Here is a 7,566-nt window from a genome sequence, read left to right on the forward strand (position 1 = left end):
AGTCAGAATTATTAGCCCCCCTGTTTTTTTTTTTTTTCTCCCCAATTTCTGTTTAATGGAGAGAAGATTTCTTCAACACTTTTCTAAGCATAATAGTTTTAATAACTCATTTCTAATAACTGATTTATTTTATCTTTGTCATGATGACAGTAAATAATATTTCACTAGATTTTTTCAAGACACTACTATACAGCTTAAAGTGACATTTAAAAGCCTAACTAGGTTAATTAGGTTAACTAGGCAGGTTAGGGTAATTAGGCAAGTTATTGAAAATTGATGGTTTGTTCTCTAGACTATCGGAAAAAAAAAAGTTAGCTTAAAGGGGCTAATAATTTTGTCCTTAAAATGGTTTTAAAAAAACTAAAACTGCTTTTATTCTAGCCAAAATAAAACAAATAAGACGTTCTCCAGAAGAAAAATATTATCAGACATACTGTGAAAATGTCCTTGCTCTGTTAAACATCATTTGGGATTTTTTTAAAAAATTAAACAAAATTCAAAGAGGGGCTAATAATTCTGACTTGATTTATATATTCAGATATTTGTTAGAATATTTATGTTAGATTTTCGAGCAAATTTTGACTAAAACTTGTTTTACAAAAATAAATGTAATATAAAATATATACAAATTTATTGTTTTATTATTTTCATAAAAATAAAAGCACATACCTTCAGTTTTTGGTTACTTTAACTTTTTCACTTTAGCTAAAATCTGACATATATCTTCTTTAAAAAGAAACAAAGCTTAAATATGTGCAACAAAGCGTTACAGATTCACAATCATTTGAGCTGAACATGCCATTTTTATGTCTACGTTCAATAAGTGAGGGTGAAAGTTAAGGGGTTAAGAAGGTGTTTAATGTTTAAATAGCTTTTCTATTTTAAGTCGAGGTGACACGGTGACTGTTTAGCACTATCGCCTCACAGCAAGAAGGTCACTGGTTCGAGTCCTGGCTGCATGTTCTTCCCATGTTTTCTCCGGGTGCTCTGATTCCCCCACAGTCCAAAGACATCGGTTATAGGTAAATTGGATAAACTAAATTGGCTGTAGTGTAAGAGTGTGAATGAGAGTTTATGGGTGTTTTCCAGTACTAGGTTGCAGCTGGAAGGGCATGCGCTGTGTAAAACATTTGCTGGATAAGTTGGCGGTTCATTCCGTTGTGGCAGCCCCTCATGAATAAAGGGACTTAGCTAAAAGACAATGAATGAATAAATATTTTAAGTCCTAGTAGGTTATTATTATTAATATTATTATTATTATTATTAGAAGTAGTAGTAGTAGTAGTAGTAGTAGTAGTAGTAAAGGAAGACAAAAGGACACCATTTAAATTTTCCATTCATAAGTCTCATAAACCCCCTGCATTTTTACAAATAAAACCCTCTGAATATGTATTCTGTGTAGAAAAGCTAATGTATGGCTCTTTCCATAAACACTCCAAACATATACAACTGATGAGCGCTAATGTGCAATTTCTCAGCGTAGACGAAAAACACAGAACATCTGTATAGTTTGGTTAGGACGCTTTAAAAATCAATCACCCTTAAAAACCCTAACCTACGCTACTGGAATCTATATTAATGCTTGCAAGTTGGCACGTTGCTTGGAAACCATAAATGGCCTAACGTCAGGCTAATGAACTATGCACCAGTATGTCACAACCCCTGTCTTACCCCAGACTGTTCGAGTGCAGTTGTTCCAATCTCTTTGCACAGACACTTATGGTGATAAAGAGATGCTTACAAGCCCCACACTGCTCACGTATGCAATGCCGCAAAGTGCCTCCTGCCTCCAGTCCCCTTAATGTTGCAGTAATATTGTTAATGCGTGGTCTATCCCTTGCCTCAATCTGATCTGCTTTGTTGTTAAAGAGTTCTAGAGAAGCAGCACAAAGCTCCAACGCCTGCAGGCCGGCACACTGATTCAGACCCACACACACACACAGATTCATGTCAGATCTGGGCCTTTAATCATCAGAGTGCCCTGCGCTCAGAGACACACACCGAACGGACGCGACCCACAGCCCAACTCAATTCAAGCACTAGATTATGGATTATGGTAATCCAACCAGCCAAGGGTCAGAGGCAGTGGGCGACGCAGACGCATTCAATCAAGATAAGGCATGCCAGTGTTTTCAGCATCCTGTTTGTTTGACCCACTTCAATCTCCAAAAGAAAATAATAAATTACTTTCTTTTTTTTTTTTCTTTTTTTTTGGAATTTGACGCAACAGAGACAATGGAAGTGTTGTTTTTGAAACGTTGTTGTTGTTTTTTTTTTTCAATTGACATTTTTGTTGTTAACACAACTAGAAAAGCATCTAATTTATATGTCAGTTTAGTTAGTAAAAAAGTTATATGGTTAAAGTAGCAAAACATTTATATATATATATATATTTATATATATATATATATATATATATATATATATATATATATATATATATATATATATATATATATATATATATATTAGGGCTGAGCGATTTTTTCGATTAATTCGTTTTAAGATTATTTTATTTCATATTAGATCGAGATATCGCAATTTTTTCAAATAAAAATTTTAGATCCCAGCCGGCATTTCAACGGTGATTCAACGTTGAATCAACGTCAGGTCTATGGTTGGATCAACGTTGAATTACCTTTCGATTTTGCAAATTGGATCAACGTTTATATAGTGACGTTGTTTCACCGTCGGACCACCACCGGTGATTCACCGTTGAAATCACAACGTTGTTTCACTCTTACCTTCTTCATGGGTGAATTGTGGTCGTTTTGTAGACGTTGAATGAAGGTTGAATTACCTTTCGATTTTGCAAATTGGATCAACGTTGATACCGTGACGTTGTTTCACCGTCATACATTTCAACGCAAGTCAAATAGAAATTACATACAACGCAAAGTCCATAAATATAGCAAACAATTTTTTACTAATAAAAAATACACGACACAAATACACAACTTAGTCTGTGTATCAATTTATTTAATACACACCTCATTATTTCATTTATTCTAAATATACAGCAACATTTACAGCATACATAGTTCATTAAAACCATGCAGGTTACTATACATGCTGTACACTCAAATACAGAAAAAAGGCATACAATTAAATAGTCACTTTTTAATTAGGTTTCATGAATTAAAGTTAATGTTTACTAACATGAACAAAGAACAAATACTTGTACAGCATTTATTAATCATTTAATTAATTGAAATATGTCCCGATGCTATTAAAATCAAAATGTATGCTTGTTAACATTAATGCACTGAGCTGACATGAACTGTACTTTTTTATATGAAAGATGCTTCATTGTTCTGTTCATGTTAGTAAATACATTAACACTTACTAATACAACCTTATTGTAAAGTGTTACCGTCTTCAGAAAGACAGATACTAACTAAATTAAACTAAGTAACTAAACTACGCTTCAACCATCACAGTCTGCAAAATACAATTCCGTTTACAAAGTTTACAAAATACCCATTTTTAAAGTGGCTGCAGTAAAAAAATAAATTAAAAAACATCACTCACAACTAAGAATCACAAGTGAAATACATTACATCTGTTTGAGGTTTTATAGGTTGAGAGAAACACTTGAGGTAAAAGATGGCACTGGGGACAAAGAATCAAGTGTAAAACACTAAAACATCTATATCAGTCTAGCAGTTAAATACATATTTATTTCTCAAACACCAGGTGAGTTTCCTACAAAATCAATAATGAGGTTTGCTATTCCAATTCATTGTAAATGAATGGCTTCACTTTCACAATAGTGAAAACTCATGCTATAATCTAAACCTGACATTACTCCTTCACTTTGCAGGTCTGCATGCTAAATATTTAGTAGTTTTTTTTTTGTATAAAGTACATCTATTGTGTTTAGCATTACTGCAGCAAAACTGAGCACCTGTGACAGTGGAACATAGACAAATATTTCAGTAAATCATCAAGAAAATGTGTAGAATATATGGTTTGATTCTCTCTTACAAACACAACAGTAAAAGCAATTTGTTATTCCATTATTATTATTAGTATCATAAAAATTGCATGTTCACAGGGGTCTTATAATAATGGCTCACATTTGTGAATGTAGGACCACTATTTCACTATTACATGTCACATTAAGTGTTCATATAGGTTCTGTTATTAATTACTTGTGTCATACCAGAGACTTGTTAATCTTCAGAACACAAACTAAAATATTTTAGATTAAATGCCTCATCCTCTACAGACAGCAATGGTCCCAAGATGGTCATTGTCAAGATAAGGCACAAAACACATTGTCAAAACGTTCCATGTGACTTCAGTGATTTCAACTGTGAACATACCAAGCTCCAACAACACTTTAGTGAGGCAAAACAAAACAGTAAATACAAATGTGTTTGCATATATCTCTCCCGCATCAGATCAGCGTGTGTGTTTACTACGAGCAGTATGCACACACCATGACCTGTTGTGGCAGAGGCAAACAAGTTATTTTTACAGTACTTACTGTGATTTAACCTTTATGACAAATGTACTGGACCTGTTACTATACCTGATATATCACTATCTTTTATGAACACAAATTTCACTGTAACGGGTGCTGTTGTTTTGCTCCAGTTACACCTTTAGAGAACACTGTACTAGTCAGACATCCATACAAAAGCAGAGAGTCTGGTCTTGTGTAGCAGAACTGCAATAGATGTCTGTCTGTCTAGGCTGACACTGGTTTAGGCCATCAGTATGTCCTTGATGCCCTCAAATGGAGCTTCCAGAAAACCTGCAATAAATGAAATACGAGGTTACAACTAAGTTGGTATCAGCTATTATACAAAGTGAAATTCAAATATTTATTTTTATTGAATCCAAATTTGTCCTATAATATCGCCACACTCAATAATTTTGACTCATCCATCTGAATATTCCTAACTAAGAGAAGTGAAGAATTAGGTGTGATGTCGTCAGGAAGCCCTTCGCCACCACCGGTGCCAGCATTTCCAGAATTCAAATTTCAGATTCTCGAAAAATTTTTTTTTAACCAAGGCTGCAGTAAAGAATCATGAAACATTCAACACATCTAATAATTACAAGTTGTTGTAAACATTACATGTACTGTAAAAGCTGTTTGAAGCTTTTTAGACATGGTTGAGAAAAACTCTAGAAGGAGTAGCACTTCTGTAAAAGTCTGCATATAGGACAGAGAATAAAAGGGATAGTTAAAAATTTGTATTCTGTCGTCATTTACTGACCACATTGAACATAAAAGAAGATATTTTGAAGAAAGCTGCAAATCTATTTAACCATTGACTTCTATAGTATTTTTTTCTACTATGGAGGTCAATGTTTACAGGTTTTTATTTTTTTTTTTTAGAGTAGCCTCTTTTGTGTTCAACAAAATAAACTCATAATGGTTTTAAACCATTTGGGGAGTAAAATGTGAGAAAATTTTCATTCTTGGGTGAACTATCCCTTTCAGTTGGAAAACACCAGAACTCTTAAGTAGACCCTTTTCGCAAGACAGATGATGCATTTCATTTGTCATCTTAATCCTCAAGTTTTTAATATTTAGATTTATTTAAATAGCATGTTTATTTATTTGTTTTAATGACATTTAATAAAACAACTTCTCAATGACATTACATGTACTGGACCTGCTACACATGTATCACTATTTTTTTGAATACAAATTTCACTGTAACGGGTGCTGTTGTTTTGCTCCAGTAATACCTTTAGAGAACACAGTAGCAGTCAAGACATCCATACAAAAGCCTTGGCATGGAGTAGCAGAACTGCAGTCTGTCCAGGCTGACACAGGTTTAGGCTATCTGCGTGTTCTTGATGCACCTCAACTGGTCCTTCCAGAAAGCTCAGAAAGTTAAAACCCATTACACCTTTTATCTGCTACTATACAAAGTATAATTTAAGCATTAATTTCTCACTAAATACATATTTGTTCCCAAATACTGTCACATAGTATAACATCACAACATGATTTCACAATAATAATATCAATATAACAATATAATATCACAACATAGCCTAACAATCAATAAACAAACAGATTAGAAAGAGAATATCACCAACCAAAGCACCAAGAAGATTTAACAGATAGTTAAAGGTAAAGTAAACTTACATGGACAAAGCCTTTTCCATTCAATGCTGTGCAAGTTAGTGCGTCTCTGGAGTAAGTTACATGTCTAAAAGCAAAAACAACAACAACAGTGAAACGACAGCAGTTCACTTTGTAATAATAACACTAATAATACAGCGTATAAAATGGATATTGTTTTATAACGTTGCTCAGTAACTTTAAACTGCGTTTGGAGTTTATCGCTTTGAATTTGCCATAAAAACGCTCATTTAGACTAACGTTAAACATGTGACATTACCTCGAGGTTAGCTGCGCGTCACCGGAGCGCAAACAAGACTAAAAACAAACTGGAAAGTTTTAAATGCTTCAAAATTCGAAACACTACACCTCAAAAGTCACGTTTAAGATACACTGACAAAATCGGGGGGTAAATAAAACGTTAAAGCATCTAAAAACACGCTTACCTCTGAATTCTGCTGCACTGCAGGTCAGGTGTTCGTAATTAAGTGAAGTGAAGCGCTGCGCGTGGCCGCGTGCGCGGAGTCCTCCAATACCATGGTAACCAAACATGTTGAATGTTGGGTGAAGCCATGACGTAAATTCAACATACAAATCATGATAAAAAAATGTCAACGTTGATTTGTACAACGATTTCTGTAACTTTTTTCAACCATTTATCATTCAACATTGTTTCAACATTAAAGCAACAACTGACATATTTTCAACCACATTTCAACGTTGAAGCCTTGTCATATGCAGGCTGTTTTTCAACCATTCAACATTAAACGTTCTATCAACATTATTTCAACGTTCAAAACACAACTGACCTTATTTCAACCATATTTCAACGTTGAAGGTCGGTCGTGTGCCGGCTGGGATACATTCTAATTGCACCAATGCGCTTTGGTTCACTCTCTGTATGAAGCAGGTCGCACACCAGTAGCGCCCCTCTGTGACGCGCCGCGCAGTTCATATTTCAGCAGCACCACAGAGCGGCATCTTTAGTTTCATGTAAAATATCATGCGAATGTGCTCGTCTGCTGTGTGATACTTTAAATTGTCATGTGCACGCCGTGTTGTGGCGTTCTGGTGTGCGACCTGCTTGACTGCCTGTATGGGTTTCAATCATGGTAGTGACGGACTGAAAACAGAGACTGGAAAGCCTAATTTAACCCAATGCATGAAGTTGTGGGCATGCATCGCAGAGCTGGTGCAAATACAACAAATACAAGCATTTAAGTGTCTTCAGTTGTGTATTTTTCTTTTGTTAATACCCTTGCATCAAACACGCTGTGTTCCACTCTCATGCGACTCCAGCACTGTTTGATGAGGGGATTTACATTCAGACTACTGCAGCAAGTAAAATCCTACGTGACTTCACGCTTTAGTAAGTCACGTCTGTGTGGATTGTCAAGACATATTCCCTTATCAAGTTGTAACTAACAAACGTTACATGCTTTAATTGTTGTTTTAGTTTATTGTGATGTGAGAAG

General features: G+C 34.8%; 1 long non-coding RNA gene across 1 annotated transcript; it reads right to left on the reverse strand.

Moving 5' to 3' along the window:
* Window positions 1-2,907: 2,907 nt before the first annotated feature.
* On the reverse strand, window positions 2,908-6,951 carry LOC141377582 (uncharacterized). Its single transcript, XR_012389953.1, has 5 exons — window positions 6,901-6,951; window positions 6,538-6,618; window positions 6,116-6,179; window positions 5,710-5,837; window positions 2,908-4,762 (listed from the first exon to the last, which is right to left on the reverse strand). It is a non-coding gene; the product is annotated as an uncharacterized lncRNA (long non-coding RNA).
* Between the last annotated feature and the right edge of the window lie 615 nt (window positions 6,952-7,566).

The sequence above is a fragment of the Danio rerio genome, chromosome 14 (assembly GCF_049306965.1).
Source record: "Danio rerio strain Tuebingen ecotype United States chromosome 14, GRCz12tu, whole genome shotgun sequence".
Classification (NCBI taxonomy): Eukaryota; Metazoa; Chordata; class Actinopteri; order Cypriniformes; family Danionidae; genus Danio; species Danio rerio.